This window comes from Pelophylax lessonae, assembly GCF_965119305.1.
Source record: "Pelophylax lessonae genome assembly, chromosome: 11".
Taxonomy (NCBI): domain Eukaryota; kingdom Metazoa; phylum Chordata; class Amphibia; order Anura; family Ranidae; genus Pelophylax; species Pelophylax lessonae.
In genome coordinates, this window is record NC_138778.1 from 94,898,446 (window position 1) to 94,913,832 (window position 15,387).

The following is a 15,387-nucleotide window of genomic DNA, read 5'->3' on the forward strand; positions in this document are numbered from 1 at the left end:
TCTGAGGATAAGGGGAGTTATGGGGGCCATTGATTTGTTTTCTCACCTTGTGAACTCTGATGATATCTCTCCCAAGCAGGAGCACTATCTGAGCCTCGGGATCAAGCATAGGGATGAGATGTGCTATGCTTTTCAGATGTCTGTGATGAAATGCCATCTCAGGTGTAGGGATTTCCCCTCTGTCAGTTGGGAACTGATTGCACTCAATTAGGGTTGTCAAAGGCAGGGATGTTTGGCCATTAATAGATTTGATTTGGTAACCAATGGCCCTTCCCCCAGTTTCTTCACTCACGCCTGTACAAGTCTTAAGTGAATATGAGGAGCTGGCTCCCTTGATTTAAGGGTGTGGCTGAGCTAGCAAGTGATCTGTTGCTTTAATCATCCAAGATCACGTACAGCTTTACTGCTTTATGTCTATGCCAAAGAGACCTTCTCTGCAGACTTGGGTGCACTGGGGTGTCACTACAGGAGGTACTGTGTCTCGTTGCTCCCAGCTGTGCTCTTCGGCCTGGTTTGAGGGGGTAAGAGTCCTTGGCCTCAGCCTGGATGTAGAGCTGTATTGTGCTCTGTGCTGTCACACTCTGAACAGTTTATGTCTGCTTTGTAGTTCTTTGGAAGGTGCAAAGTTGATGCACAGCATCTGTAGCAAATTCTGTTTTATTTGAGGAAGGTTGTGCAATCTTGGAGAGTTTTTTCTCTGAAACATCTGCACTTTAGCAACAGGTGGAGCTTCTTGTGAAAGGGACACTCTCTGCTTCTCTGTGAGTTCTTTGTTGGTGATACGCTTGTTTTGTGTATTGCAACAGATGTGTATTTGAATTTTTCGAGCAGTGTTAATTTCGTCAATGAAAATGTTTTTGTCAAGGAACTAAACAAAAAGTACACCACATTTTCATCCACTTCCGCTCCCAGCAAGAAAGTGAGTCGAGTCCATAGCGTGCATCCAGCATTATAGGCTGAGCCATCAGATGACCATTCAAAGAAGAGCAGCACTGTGCAACCTCCCAACCAGAGTCTCAATCCCATTCCCGACTTCGACGTCCACAGCAGAGTAGACTAGATCACTGTGAGTGTGTACATTTAGAGGCCTGAAGCCTCCCCTCAAACCACCTTCCTTCTAGAACACTGTGTGTGCATTACAGGCCTCCTCTGACCACCGGCATCCAGGACACTGTGCATCACAAGTCATCCCTCAGACCTGAGACCACCATCTAGATAAAAATAAATTGCACTTGCAGAAAAACGGGATGTTTACAATTTAAACTAAGGAAATAGAAATATTCTCATAACGTTGTCACAAAATAAAAAACGTAAACAGTGACGTCTAGTGGACTAAAACCATATAGCTTCAAAAACTAATAATTCACACCAAGGTCCAAAACATATAAGCCGCTTTGGTAGGACCAAAACCGCAGTACATTAATGAACTCTTGGTATAAACAAATACAGACCTCATTGGAGGAGCTCAGTGTCATGGAGATTTACCCAAAATATAGAAAGCTCCACATAGTATAACTTGTAAAGCTTTATTGTTCAGATAAAAATAAGTTGCACTTACAATATGGATGTAAAAAAGCACCTAAAATCATGTGTGTAGGCTGGCACACACACAATAACTTGTCCTTCTCGGACTCGAGGGAATCAGTGATGGTAGCACATTGCTCCACCATAGGCGTTTCGTCATACGTGGACGTCGTCCAGGGGCACAGTCGGGGTGTTGAGTCATCACTTAATATACCTTACACACAAACCACGCCTAGTTCTGAGCCTCAGATGGCCCCAACAAAGCCCAAATGTTCAGCTAGATCAATCTTTTGACTTCTCTGGGCCACATTGAGTGTAGAGAAATTTTCTCGGGCCGCATATAAAATATATACTATAGTTAAGGTATGTAATTGTCAGGGGGCAATGGGCAGCATTGCCTGCGGTTCCGGGCCCTCAGGCTGCAGGTTGGACATGCCTGAGCTAGATCATAACCAAGTCTCACTTCCAATAAGTAAGTGTCAAGGAGTCTGTGGTAGTGAGCCCTTATAGATCCCCAGCTCAGGATTCCCCAGTGCGTGGAGTCTAAGCCCCAGCCTGCTTCTTCACCAGGGCCCCTGATGGTGGGGATGGACTTGGAACCAGGTCGCGGCCCCCAGGTAGGCCCAGCTGAGGATGTGGAGACTGGCTTGTGCAGGGTAAACAGGAGACTATAAGGAGATCCAAGAGACAAGCCGAGGTCAGGACAGGCAGCAGACAAACATAGATGGAGAAACGAAGCCGGGTCGGTACACAAGAGATTAGATACAATAGCCAAGAGATACACGGATGGGAGCTCAGAGAACAGTGATGTTGCTCAAGCAAGGAGCAGTGCACTGAGCATGTGTGTATATATATATAGGGAAGCACACAGGGAGGTGACCCAGGAAGTAATAGACAGGAACAGGATATAACCCACAGTGGAGCAGGCGACGCCCATAGGAGAACAGAGAAGCCAAACACCACATGTGAAGGGAGGCAAGATAGAGGCAATAGCAGCAAGGAGGTAAGAGATACAAACAAAACTACAGGCTAACTTGTGACAGTAAGAGGAGGTCAGAATTGCTTAACCGATCCAAATTAAAAAATAGAGCTTATTTAATTTATGGGCAACACCACATTTAGGCCAATATGATCATATTAACACAGCCTCATCATCATACCTCTTCTAAAATGTATTTTAAATTATATATTAATTGTAAAATGTATTTAAAAAAACAGCATGTATAAAATATAAACTAAGGGAATAAATTTACCCAAAAGTAATATTTAAAGGAGCCCCCTCCTTGAGGGATAAAATAGCTCTGAACATTTATAATCCACCAATGAAAAACAGAACCTTTTTTTAGAACCTTATGGGGTACCATCAATGTAGAAAATGTCAGGTATGCACCGTCAATAACTATAAGCGCAGGAGAATGAGCTGTTTTACCTTAACTAACACTAACACTTGTGCTTTTCAGATTGAAAGGTTTATTACATGCTCTACCATAGGAGAAGTATATTTTTTTGCAGTACCCTTGTTGACTGCATTATGTGGGCAGGACTAAGAGGGCTTTACAGGTAAGGTTGAATGAACACATTACTAATATTAAAAAGGGATTTAAGAATCACTCTGTGTCCAAACATTATGCCTTTATATTTTTACATCCTGTTTTTTAATTCAATTTAGAAGAGATATATTATGAGGCTGTGCTAATATGACCATATTGGCCTAAATGTGGTGTTGCCCATAAATTAAATAAGCTTTATTTGTAAATTTGGAGGGGTTAAGCAATTCTGACTTCCTCACACTAATTGGAAGTGAGGCTTGGTTATCATCCAGCTAAACATTTGGGCTTTGTTGGGGCCAAAGCGTTTGTGACCTTTTGTAATGAGAGGTCCAAATAAAAGAAGGAAGAAGAAGAAGAAGAAGCAGTACCCTGCTCCGCCCCTAAACACGCCCTCATAAAATATCTCATAAAATTACAATGTTAAATGTTTTATTCAGAATTAAGTTACAAAAACAAATATTAACAACAACAACCAAGAGAGAGGGGGGGGTTTGACAGAGAGAGACGGGGGGGGGTTTGTGACAGAGAGAGAGCGGGGGTGACAGAGAGAGAGGGGGGGCTGACAGAGAGAGAGAGAGGGGGCTGACATGGAGAGAGGCAAAGGGGGTGACAGGGAGAGAGAGAGGGCTGACACGGAGAGAGGGAGGGTGACACGGAGAGAGGGGGATGACAGGGAGGGAGAGAGAGAGAGGGGGGTGACAGGGAGAGAGAGAGGGGGTGAAATGGAGAGAGATAAGGAAGGGATGTCAGAGAGAGGAAGAGGGGGGGTGACAGGGAGAGACAGGAGGTGACAGGGACAGAGGGGGGTGAGAGGGAGAGACAGGAGGTGACAGGGAGAGACGGGGAAGATAAAAGGGACAGAGGGAGGTGACAGGGAGAGTGAGAGAGTGAGAGGGGGTGACAGGGACAGGGGGTGTGACAGGGAGAGACAGGAGGTGACAGGGACAGAGGGGGGGGGGGGTGACAGGAAGAGACAAGAGGTGACAGGGAGAGACGGGGGAAGATGACAGGGAGAGTGAGAGGGGGTGACAGGGAGAGTGAGAGGATGAAAGGGACAGGGGGGGTGACAGGGAGAGGGGGATGACAGGGACAGAGGGGGGTGACAGGGACAGAGGGGGGGGGGTGATAGGGAGAGGCAGGAGGTGACAGGGACAGGGGTGACAGGGACAGACAGGGGGGGTGACAGGGACAGAGGGGGTGTGACAGGGACAGAGGGGGGATGACAGGGAGAGACAGGAGGTGACATGGACAGAGGGGGGACATGACAGGGACAGAGGGGGTGATGACAGGGACAGAGGGGGGTGATGACAGGGACAGAGGGGGGATGACAGGGACAGAGGGGGGATGACAGGGAGAGACAGGAGGTGACATGGACAGAGGGGGGACATGACAGGGATGGAGGGGGGGTGATGACAGGGACAGAGGGGGGAGATGACAGGGACAAAGGGGGGAGATGACAGGGACAGAGGGGGGATGATGACAGGGAGAGAGGGGGGAGGGTGATGATAGGGACCAAGGGGGGGTGATGACAGGGACAGAGGGGGGTGGTGACAGGGACAGAGGGGGGTGGTGACAGGGACAGAGGGGGTGACAGGGACAGGGGGGTGACAGGGTAGGGAGGAGTAAGTCTGGTCACAGTCTTACTCACTCAGTTCACCATGTAGTTGCTGGCTGCTTAGATGAAATTTTCCCATCCACACATCTCCTTCACATACAGCATGCATGGGCTGTACTGAGTGTGTGGGCGGGCACAGGGAGAGAGAGAGGGCGCGGGAGAAGGCAGAGCAGATGCAGCCTCTCCCATTCCTGGAGGGGGCGGGGAGCTGCTCACTGGGCTGTGTAAGAATGAAATACACACACAGCCTTGTGACAGGGGGAGGGGCAGGCGGAACGGAGGAGTTACACGTTCCCCATACAGCACAGCCCTGTTCAGCTCGCCCTGCTCATCATTCCACTCGCAAAATGCGAGCAGGCGAGAGAAATTTTTGAGGGCTGGTGTAGGGTGCAGCACAACACAGTCTAGGGCACACTAACACAGGGTCTCAAAAGATGTTCGATGGCTATCGTCATTTTGAGAGGCCCTAAACTGGAATGTTGCAGTTGAGTTGAAGAAAAAAAAAGTGTAAAAAAAGTTACAATAAAAAGTTAGAAAAAAAAAAGTTACAAAAAAAAGTTACAAAAAAAATTACAATAAAAAATATAAAATAAAAAAGCCAAAAATAGTTGTCGTTTGAGTTACTCTTCTGTTCTTACTCTGCTCTTCTACTTCTACTCTTCCTACTTAACTTTTTCTGAACTTTGTTACTGTTTTTCATTGGTAACGTAGTAGTAGTAAAAATGTAAGTAAAAATGTTTTACTTTTTAGGTACCAATGTAATCTTTTATTTCTATTTCTATTGTTAACCAGTTTGCCTTGCAGGTACACTCATCAGCTGCCATACTGATTTCATATATTCTGACACAAACAGCGCTCAGCATAAATGGAAATCTCTATGGCAGCGCTGTAGGAGGTGATTTCACTACCGCAGTTAAAAAAACAATAGGTATACATGGCATTTGTCATGTATACCCATCATTAGAAAGTGGGTTTGGATGTTTTGGGCAGCTAATGATGGGTGTACTACACATTTTCAGGTGGCGATTTCTGTTAGGGTCTCTTTTTTTCGATCAGCCCACAGGCTACATGAACAAAAAAAACCTACAATATATGCCAAACAAGGACCAGCAATGTACTGGACTTTGCGTGGTTATACCAGGATGATGCCTGAAGATTTAGGCATCATCTTGGTATTGTTTTTTTACAGCCAGCGGTTGGCTTACATGTAAAAGCAATCCTAGCAGATAATTAGCCGCTAGACTGCTTTTACAAGCAGTGGGAGGGGACTCCCGCCCCCCTCCCGCCGCCTTCTGCATTTTTTCTCTGGCTCTCCTGTACCACCGGTTAACCCGAGAGTGCAGCCGGTGGTTCAATTATCTAACCATAGAGCTGATTGGAGACGAGAATGGCTCCAATCATCTCTATGGCCTAAGATTCCAGAAGCTACGAGCATTTAATGACTTTTGTTTCGCCAGAAATAAACAGCGCCATTGGGAAATTGGGAAAGCATCTTATCACACCAATCTTGGTGAGGTTAGATGCTTTAAGGTCAAAGGAGAGATCTAGATTCTAAAAGATCCCATTTTTTTTTTTTAAAAAGAGTACCTGCCACTACAGATTGCTATCATAGGGGATATTTAAAATCACTGTGATAACAATAAAAATGATTAAAAAATAAAATGAAAGGAAAGGTGTCAACATAACATAAAAAAGCAAATTAAATGAAAAAAAATTAAGCCCCCCTGTCCCCCCATGCTTGCGTGCAAAGGCGCACGCAAGCATTGGTCTAGTGTCATATGTAAACCGCGCATGTGAGGTATTGCCGTGAACGCCAGGTCTTTCTTGCAGTAGACCTGCTCTGTAAGTCCAAAGTGGTAACCTGTAAAGACTTTTAAAGGCTTTTAAAAATGTACATAGTTTGTTGCCGCTGCACGGGCGTGCACAATTTTAAAGCATGTCATGTTTGATATCTATGTACTCGGCATAATATCATCTTTTAAATTTTACCAAACAATTAGGAATTATATAGTGAATTTGTGCCTTAAATTTAAAAAAAATGTATTTTTTTTTCGGGGGGTTTGTACTATCTTGAAATTTCAGAGCCTCCGAAACTGTGATAGGTAGTGAGGAGTGAAATCAACAATTTACGCCCTCTGAAAGCCTGAAGGTGGTGATTGGGTTTCGGGATCCTGTACGCAGCTAGGCTACCAAAAAGTCTCACAAATGTGGTATCCCTGTACTCAAGAGAAGCAGCAAAATATATTTTGGGGTGTAATTACACATATACCCATGGCATGCGTGAGCAATATATCATTTCAATGACAGCTTTGTGTTAAAAAAATAATAATTTTATCTTTAGTCATTTTTCAAACCCCTGTGACAAAAAAAATTAAATATTCAATGAGCTCAACATGCCTCTCAGGACATTCCTTAGGAAGTCTAATTTCCAAAAAGGGGTAATTTGGGGGGGGGGGGTTGTACTGCGCTGCCATTTTAGCACTTCATGAGATGATATAGGCAGTCAGAAAGTAAAAGCTGCATAAGTTCCAGTATTTACACCATAGTTTGTGGACGCTATAACTTTGGTGCAAACTAATAAAAATATGTTTATTGAGATTTTTTTGTCAAAGACATGTAGCTAAATACCTTTTGGCCAAAATATAACAAAAATTGAGTATATTGGATATTTTTTTAAAAGACAAATTAGAAAATATAATTTTTTCTCAAAATTTCTGCTATTTTTTTATTAATATCGCAAAAAATAAAGAGCGCAGAGGTGATCAAATACCACCAAAAGAAATCTCTGTGTGTGGGGAAAAAAGGAAGTAAATTTTGTTTGGGTACAGCATTGCATGATCGCGCAATTGTCATTTAAAATCACGCAGTGCCAAGTTAAAAAAAGTGGCTTGGTCATTGAGCAGCGAAATCCTCCTGTCTGAAAGTGGTTAAAGAGTGAATTTTCTATGGCTTCTAGGGAACCATAATACTAATTTCTCTCCCATATCATGCTCAGTCCTCTGCTTGGGTAGTTAATATTGATGTCCCTGATTCTTCTTGCATGCTCTGCTGACTCATTCCCCAGCCATTTGATTAAGAAATCAGACTTCTTACTTGCAGATAGATTTAAATCTTTTATTGCATTTCTGAAGGACAATCACAATGCTCTATAGCCCTCAGGTCGGTCGGTAAACCTTGTAAGTCCTTTTGTCAACGGCTCATGCTGTGCAAAGAACTTGAGGAAATCCAACACACCTTGGTCTTTTTGTGAGTAGCCTGGAGGTGCTCTGTTGTGAAGGGAACTTGGTGGGTAATTGTGGTCCTCAGAAATGTTGTTGCTGGGATTTCTACCCTGCTACCCTTCCTTTCTAAAGTGGATGACTGTAACATAGGGGTTTGATAGCTTGGATGCAGGTTGCACTGAAGGCTGACCGAGTATGGGATTGTTTTCTTGTTTAAAGTGATTGTAAAGCTTTGTTTGTTTTTCTTAAAAATAACAAATAAGTTATACTTACCTGCTCTGTGCAAGGGTTTTGCACAGAACATCCCTGATCCTCCTTTCCTTGCGTGCCCCGGCGGCAGAGAGCCGCTTTCCATGTGGGCACCCATGTGATACAGACAGCAGGGCTCTGTAAGGGAATAATGAATTTGGATATTTCTGTTTTTGCATATGTTCAATTTTCACTATTTCGCAAAAAGGTACAATCTCAAATTTACAAATAGTGGTTATTTATTACCTCAATATAGGTTAGCTTTTATATTTAGCAGGAATTGTGTAAAATGTGCTGTGTTTTTATCTGCTAATAATGATTTTAGTGTATTTTAACAAAAATATAGTTTGATAAACATTTGCCCAAATATCATTGTGCCCTAAAACTCAGTTGTATTTGTATTCTACTGGTCATGTGCTTTCAGAAAATATATAGTTTGGGGGGTCTTTAACAAACTCTGAAAGCTGTAAAGTAAAAATAAAAAAGCAGAGGAAAAATTGCAAAAATGGCCTGACCAGCTAAGTTTAAAAGTGGAGCATAGGGCCTGGCAGCGAAAGGGTTAAGAAATAGAATGTGAATGTTTTAACATCTATACAAATAAAGTTTGATGTCTTATATGACTAATTGGATACCTTCAAAGTCCTGATATATTTTTTCTGGAATAAAAAAGACTGCCTTCACCAACGTGTTTGGCTAATAATCTTGAGTTCCGTAGGTGACAACAGTTATATGAGAATATGCATGTTGGACTTCAAAAAAAGAGTGGGGGACAACGTAACACTGTAGCTTCCATACTCATACAACCATGTTTGAGGAACAGTGTGCTAACATAGTCATATTACTGAAAGTTAGATTATGCAATTCAGAAAATGCATAGGTATATGTTGTTGTTGTAGTCTTAATGCTAAACCATACCCTCCACCATGTTTCCGCAACCTTACTAAAAACATTGTTTACTGAACAATAAAGTATTATAAATCTCTGTGTCAGCTACATAATTAATGGTCTGTTCAAGTGTATCTAAACCCAAGGAGAAAATGTAATAGAATTTTGGCTTACCAAACCTTAGGCTTCATTCCTACGTTAGTGAGGCTGTGTTTGCAAGCAAAGGGACACACAGGTATTTTCCTGCATCCCCATGCAGGCAGCCCCAGTTCATGTCAATTAAGATGCAGTGGCTGCACGAACACAGCTGGTGCCCCCAGTTTGACAGCTGCATGGGTTCCAATGCAAACTGCCTGCATTTGCGGCTGTGCACCGCATTGTCTGTCAAATTGGGAGATGCTGCAACTAGATCGATATATATATACAACATGTAGCCAAAATGAAAAGCATGTGTGTTTTCTCCTCCAAGAAAAAGCTGGGATACTCTGGTCTTTAGTTTGGACAAGAGTAAGAAGAAATACATACGTATGTGAACCCATTTAACTGTGGGAACCACAACAACCCTCCGCTACTATCAGAAATAGGATAATTTAGGCTCTCAATATAACCAATACTTTGATGTAATAACCAAATGTATGGATGGAGTTTATAGTTAAATAGATTGTTCCAAATAATTTGTCTCTAAGCTTGTACAATAAACATTTCAAATGAACTGTGTCTTTTTGATGTGTGAATCTGACAATACAAGAAGCCAAAGCTCGACTTGGTCCGAGTCTCCAGGCAGGCAAAGGTTGTGCTGCTGCTAAACATACCATACTGATTGATAAGTCCTTCTGGGGAAATAACTGTACCACCAATACCTGGATAGGAAAGTGGACTGAGATGTCCATGGGTCTGTTCAGGAATGCTTGGCAGTGGCAGGAAAGTTTTGACTAGGTGTATGTGGGTGGGGCCAACTCGCCATGCACGTGGGGTTACCTTTTGCGCTGAGTGCGCTCAATAATTGTCACGGAACCATGAACCAGACGTACAACAACAGATAAGTGAAAATAAGAAGGCTTTATTGAAAATCAAGCTGTAAAGCAAAAGTCCAAACGGATGGCGAAACCGAGGCAGGGTCCTTGCGAAGCCAGAGGTCAGGAACCAGGAGGGTAGTCAGACGAAGCCAGGATCAGGAACCAGCAGGGTAGTCAGACGAAGCCAGGATCAGGAACCAGCAGGGTAGTCAGACGAAGCCAGGATCAGGAACCAGCAGGGTAGTCAGACGAAGCCAGGATCAGGGACCAGAAGCAGCAGCAGTCTTAGAAGCATGTGAACACAGGAGGACCAAGCAAGGAACTGAAGCCACAGACCTCCTATATATATGAGCTAGGCATCCAGCTCCTCCCAGTGGGAAGGAGGAGCCGCAGGGTGGGAGGCTACAAGAAACCCAGAAACCAAGATGGCCGCCAGCACATGTCAAACGAAGGAGAACAGCAAGAAGGTAAGACCATGACAGTACCTCCCTCTCAAGGGCCCCTCCTCAGCGGAGTAAAGAACGGTTTCTGAGGGAAGCGTGCGTGGAAGGCTCGGAGCAAGGCAGGAGCATGGACATCTGCGGAGGGAACCCAGGAATGCTCCTCTGGACCATAACCACGCCAATGAACCAAAAACTGCACCCGACCGCGGACCAGGCGTGAGTCCAGGATATTGCTCACCTCATACTCCTCACGATTGCCCACTTGGACCGGACGGGGCCGAGGAACCGAGGAAGTGAAACGATTACACACCAGTGGCTTCAACAGGGAGACATGAAACACGTTGGAGATCCGCATGCCAGGAGGAAGCGCAAGGGCATAGGCTACCGGGTTTACCCTGCGAAGCACTCGGAAGGGACCAACAAAGCGAGGCGCCAGCTTGGGAGTGGGCACTCGAAGGTTGAGGTTGCGGGTGGACAACCATACACGGTCTCCGGCCTGGTAGGAAGGAGCAGGGGCTCGTCTGCGATCAGCCTGGAGTCTCTGGCGCTGCGCAGAGACCTCAAGGGACTTCTGGATCTGTACACAAGAAGCACGTAGGACAGAAAGATGATCCTCCACAGCCGGAATATCCTGGGGAGAGAATACCTCCGGTAACACGGCAGGTTGGAACCCATAATTGGCCATGAAGGGAGACGTCCCAGAGGAAGAGTTCACCGCCGTGTTCCTGGCAAACTCAGCCCAAGGCAGGAGGTCAACCCAATTGTCTTGGTGATCGGAGACATAGCAACGAAGGAATTGTTCCAAGGCCTGATTGGATCGTTCTGCGGCCCCATTGGACTGAGGGTGGTAGGCCGAGGAGAAGGAGAGATGAATCCCCAACTGGGAGCAAAAGGCGCGCCAGAACCTGGACACAAACTGACTCCCCCGATCCGACACAATCTCCTTGGGCAAACCGTGCAACCGGAAGACCTCCCTGGCAAAAATCGTGGCCAACTCCTGTGCAGAGGGTAACTTCTTGAGAGGAACACAGTGGCACATTTTGGAAAATCGATCCACAATCATGAGAATGACCGTATGGCCTCGGGATGCAGGGAGGTCCACAATGAAATCCATCCCCAGGTGTGACCATGGGCGCTCCCCGGTGGCTATGGGTTGCAGAAGGCCCAACGGAAGGTGCCGAGGGGACTTACTGTGGGCACAAACGGAGCATGCCGCTACATATGCGGTGATGTCGGAACGTAGGGAAGGCCACCAGAACAGACGTGAAACAGCCCAGGACAGCTGATTCTTTCCAGGATGCCCCGCGGTCTTGGAGTTATGGTAGGTTCGCAACAACCGAGTGCGCAACTCCTCAGGCACAAAACATCTGCCGTTGGGTCTCTCAGAGGGAGCACCAGATTGAGCCGCCAAAATCTGCTCACCCAGGGGAGAGGTCAGGCTGGTGCGAATGGCGGCCAGGATCTGATTCGGAGGTATGACCGAAGTCGGAATCGACTCCTCCCTGGACAGGTCGGAGTACTGCCCATCAAGGCATCCGCCCTGATGTTCTTGGAACCGGGTAGGTAGGAGACCACGTAATTAAAATGTGACAAGAACAGAGCCCATCTGGCCTGACGTGGTGTCAATCTCTTGGCCTCAGAAAGGTAGGTCAGATTCTTGTGGTCCGTCAGGATGAGGACCGGAACCACCGAACCCTCGAGCAAGTGCCTCCATTCTTTAAGGGCCTGCACGATGGCCAATAACTCCCTGTCACCAATCTGATAGTTGCACTCCGCGGAAGACAGTTTCCGGGAGTAAAACCCACAAGGAAGCAGAGGACCCTCTGGTGTTCTACGCTGAGACAGAAGGGCGCCTACTCCCGTCTCAGACGCGTCCACCTCGAGGACAAAGGGCAACCCAGGGTTGGGATGCGACAGAATCGGGGCCGACACAAAGGCGGACTTTAAAGCCTCAAAAGCTCGGATGGCCTCGAGCGGCCAGACCTGGGAATTACTGCCCTTCCTGGTCAGATCCGTGAGAGGCTTGGCTAGCATGGAAAAGTCCCTGATGAACTTCCGATAATAATTGGCGAAGCCCAAAAAGCGATGCAGGGAGCGAAGACCACTGGGCTGGGGCCACTGTAAGACAGCCGAAACCTTCTCAGGATCCATGGAGAACCCCTCAGCGGAAATGATGTAACCTAAGAAGGTTACCTGGGATCGGTGAAATTCGCATTTCTCAAGCTTACCGAACAGCTTGTTCTCTCGTAACCGTTGCAACACTCGTCTGACATCCAGAATGTGGGTCTCCATGGATTCAGAATATACCAAGATGTCATCCAAATAGACCACCACACACTGCTGCAACAGGTCACGGAAAACATCGTTAATGAATTCCTGAAAGACTGCGGGCGCATTGCACAACCCAAAGGGCATAACCAATGATTCATAATGACCGGTCCTGGTGTTAAACGCGGTCTTCCACTCATCGCCCGCCTTGATCCTTACGAGGTTATATGCCGCCCTCAGGTCGAGTTTGGTAAAGACCGTGGCCCCTTTAAGGCGATCGAACAGCTCGGAAATCAAGTGTATCGGGTAAGCGTTCTTGATCGTGATGCGATTGAGACCCCTGTAATCGATGCAAGGCCTCAACTCACCGCCCTTCTTTTTCACAAAGAAAAATCCAGCCCCAGCCGGGGACGAGGATTTGCGAATGTGTCCGTGTGAAAGCGCCTCCTTCACGTACTCCTCCATGGCCTCATTCTCCGCTGGATAGTGGATAGACCTTGCCACGAGGAGGAACGGCGCCAGGTTGTAACTCGATGGCACAATCGTATGGGCGGTGCGGAGGTAGGGCAACCGCGCGCACCTTATCGAATACATCCCGGTACTCCTCGTATTCAGGAGGCAACAGAGAGTCCGAGGAAGTACACAGCAACTTGACAGGCCCATGGATGCAACTAGCCCCACACTGCGGTGACCACGAGAGGATCTCGGCCGATCTCCAATCGAAAGTCGGATTATGCTTCTGGAGCCAGGGGTACCCCAAGACCACCGAGTAGTGTGGAGACGAAATAACCTGGAAGCATACCGACTCTCTGTGAACGGCACCAATGGCTATCCCCACTGGAAGGGTCTCATGAGTCACGTGTGGCGGCAGAAGGGGTCTGCCGTCTATCGCCTCAAGAGCCAGTGGAGAACCTCGGGCCTGCAGAGGAATGGAATTGGCGGCAGCGAACACACTATCAATGAACAAACCACCAGCACCAGAGTCCACCAACGCCTGGGTCGTCACTGAGCCCCCGACCCAGGAGAGGACAACAGTGATCAGTGGTTTGTCAACACGGGAAACCGGGGACGAAGAGACTCCACCCAAGATCTGCCCCCGACAGGATCTCAGGTGCGAGCGTTTCCCGGACGGTTCGGACATGCCAACCGAAAATGCCCACCGAGACCACAGTACATGCATCGACCCTCGCGTCTTCGGAGTACCCTCTCCCCCTCGGACAGGCGAGCAAAGCCCAGCTGCATGGGTTCACCCCCAGCCAAGTCATCCCCAGGAGGCGTGGGAGGAGAGGGAGGCACGGGTGGGACAGCAAAGGTAGGCGCCAATCTGTTAGGAGGCCTCCGCAGACTCTCCTTAAAGAAAGGTCTCTCCCTGAGTCTGGTGTCAATCAAAATCAAAAAAGAAATAAGAGACTCGAGCTACACTGGTAGGTCCTTAGCTGCAACCTCATCCTTCAAGGCATCCGAGAGACCATGAGAGAAAGCAGCGACCAGAGCCTCATTATTCCAGCCCACCTCTGCTGCCAGGGTACGAAACTCAATGGCGTATTCAGCTACGGATCGTGAACCCTGTCTGATGGACATAAGGAGCTTCGCAGCAGAGGCAGCACGAGCTGGCACATCGAATACCCTCCGAAGAGAAGCAACAAAACCGGAAAACTCGGCAACCACCGGATTGTTGTTCTCCCATAAAGGGCTGGCCCAGGCCAAGGCTTTGTCCGAGAGCAGCGAAATTAAAAAGCCCACCTTTGATCTCTCAGTAGGAAAGGCATGTGGCAGCAACTCAAAATAAATGCCCACCTGGTTAAGGAAACCTCGGCACTGAGTTGGCTCTCCCCCAAAGCGCTGTGGAAGGGGGGCAGAACCGGTCATACCCCGAAACACCGCAGGCGCAACAACAGGTGTCGGGGTAGACTCTGGCGCAACAACCGGAGCGGCAGTAGGAGCGGGCCCAGGAGCGACAACCGACCCATCGGCAACGGGAGCGAAATGAGCCGTGCGTTCAAGCAGGGTTTGCAACGCCACGGCGAACCGACCCAACAGGTGATCCTGCTGATCAAGTCTGGCAACCAGCGTGGGTAGCGAGGATGGCCCTGTACCGTCAGAATTCATGGCTTGGTCCTAATGTCACGGAATCATGAACCAGACGTACAACAACAGATAAGTGAAAATAAGAAGGCTTTATTGAAAATCAAGCTGTAAAGCAAAAGTCCAAACGGATAGCGAAACCGAGGCAGGGTCCTTGCGAAGCCAGAGGTCAGGAACCAGGAGGGTAGTCAGACGAAGCCAGGATCAGGAACCAGCAGGGTAGTCAGACGAAGCCAGGATCAGGAACCAGCAGGGTAGTCAGACGAAGCCAGGATCAGGAACCAGCAGGGTAGTCAGACGAAGCCAGGATCAGGAACCAGCAGGGTAGTCAGACGAAGCCAGGATCAGGGACCAGAAGCAGCAGCAGTCTTAGAAGCATGTGAACACAGGAGGACCAAGCAAGGAACTGAAGCCACAGACCTCCTATATATATGAGCTAGGCATCCAGCTCCTCCCAGTGGGAAGGAGGAGCCGCAGGGTGGGAGGCTACAAGAAACCCAGAAACCAAGATGGCCGCCAGCACATGTCAAA